This window comes from Vulpes lagopus, chromosome 5 (assembly GCF_018345385.1).
Source record: "Vulpes lagopus strain Blue_001 chromosome 5, ASM1834538v1, whole genome shotgun sequence".
NCBI classification, from domain to species: Eukaryota; Metazoa; Chordata; class Mammalia; order Carnivora; family Canidae; genus Vulpes; species Vulpes lagopus.
Window position 1 is genome coordinate 106,792,943 of NC_054828.1, and position 2,100 is coordinate 106,795,042.

General features: G+C 34.8%; 1 long non-coding RNA gene across 1 annotated transcript; it reads right to left on the minus strand.

The window, feature by feature from the left end:
* Window positions 1-200: 200 nt before the first annotated feature.
* LOC121490806 lies at window positions 201-1,726 on the minus strand. Its single transcript, XR_005987776.1, has 3 exons — window positions 1,596-1,726; window positions 819-943; window positions 201-328 (listed from the first exon to the last, which is right to left on the minus strand). It is a non-coding gene; the product is annotated as an uncharacterized LOC121490806 (long non-coding RNA).
* Window positions 1,727-2,100: the final 374 nt, after the last annotated feature.

The following is a 2,100-nucleotide window of genomic DNA, read 5'->3' on the forward strand; positions in this document are numbered from 1 at the left end:
AAATATTGAAAGAAATGAGCGTCCTATAATACAACATCTATTTTTATTTTAAATGATTTATCCATTTCTGAAGAGCCAAAAGAAAATTAAACTTCATCAAAAAGTCCTATTCAGGCTTTCTAAACCAGAATTAATAGCCTGTCATTTTACGTATGCAGTTCTTTCAATTCTGTGATTATGGAACAGCAGTTTTCTGATTTGTTTCTCCCAGTGTGGGCAGCTGATGGTACACTGTGCTCAGCTGATATCTGTCTGGAAGGAAAGTTATCACCAGGACATTGCAGGATGTTGTGGTCCAGAATCCTTGCCAGTTACGAAGTCTGAGATTCTGAAATGGAGCAAAATATATTCAACACCTCCTTTGTTTAGTCACAGTTATAAAAGCAGCACACATACATTTTATGAGAGATTGATTAAATGCTTCAAACAATCCCCTTAGATGGAACTGGTAGATGCCAGATTGTCAATACGAAACTATCCAGAAAAGGGAAAGGCAGTTTCAGATGAAAGGAATGTGTTTTCATTTATTTTTATTATGTTTATGCCTTTGTATATAAGACAAGCTAATGGCCCTAGGAATTATCAAATTAGTGGATTTTGTGTCTGCTGATTTCTCCATTTCTCATAGTTAATTTACTTAACTGCCTCCTCATTAGTAATTCTCAGCAAATAATATTACCATTTAATTGGGTAGGCTTTAAATGCTTTGCAAATCCCTCAACATCTATACTTTATTATTTGATATTCATAACACTTGGTTAAATTGGGCTGATATAATTTTACCCATTAAAAAATACCAGAGAAGGTATGTGACTTACCTCAAGTTCACACTGCTTTTTAAAAAACTACAAGTATATAGAATATCTTCATTCATAGTAGAATGATTTTTCTCCTCTACCATATGGCCTATAATGATACTTTTTTATGCATTGTGCAATTGGTCCTGAAAACAAAAGTAATGGTAAGAGCAATTATTCATTTTGCATCATTTGATATGGATTATTCTGTGGACCAACAGTTCCAAATAATAGAGTCACCATCAAATACATGGATTATTATAATTTTTGAAGCATTAAAAATAATTAGATGGTTATTGCTAGACATTGGCCAGCTAATGAGCTAGTTGAGATACATTCACAAACAGGATTTAAGGGAAGTCAAGGCTGAAATGCTACTGATGACCCTTCCCTTTGGCTAACATGTCACCCAAATCCTTATTCTTATCTTCCTGACATCCCAACACCCATAATTATTCCAAACATTGAAGAGGTACTTTCTTTCTTTATCACAGAATTTGCTTTGTCCCTACTAAGAAGTAACATGGATCAGTAACAACTTAAACCAGGACACCTTTACTCGTGTCAATGTATTGTGACATGTATTAACTCATTTGACTCTAACATCTTTGTGCAATAAACAAAGCTTAAAAGCCACATTTGAGAGTGAGAGAGACCACTGGGGCTCAGCAAAGTGAAGTGATATCCTTGGGGTCCCACAACTCATAAGAGGTAGGTCAGGAATAATAATTCATCTTTTGACTCCAAATTCAGCACTTTTAAACTACATCTGTGAGACCAGAGAATGTAGGAACTTACCCTGGAAATATTTTTTTGCTCCTTCTGTCCTCCCACTAGAGGTGATTAGGAGCTCATTGCCCCAGAGATTCTGCATAAAGGGCTTCTTCCCACTCTCAGGTAGGCATAAAGGGGACGCTGAGACCTTTCATCTACTTTCTTTTCCTGTGAACTAAAATGGTGATATGAAGACTCATTTTGTTAGGGAAATGCAAGCACAAAGCTAACTGGTACAGGAAGCAAATTTTCTGCTGCCTGTAACTTATACAATTTTGGTGGCCCCTTTTAAGAAAAATGATACACAGCTTTGTGTGGTGGCAGTATTATAGCCAATGAGGTTTATCTAAAGCATGATTATTGCTAATTGAAAAGAAAAATAATACAAAATTAGAAACAAAAAATTAGGCATTAAAGCAAATGTTTACTTAGAATGAATAAAATCTCAAACCAATCACAGATTTCAAAAAACTAAAAAACTGCAATATGCAGAAAACTAATGCCATTATTTATTAACTAATACAGGTCT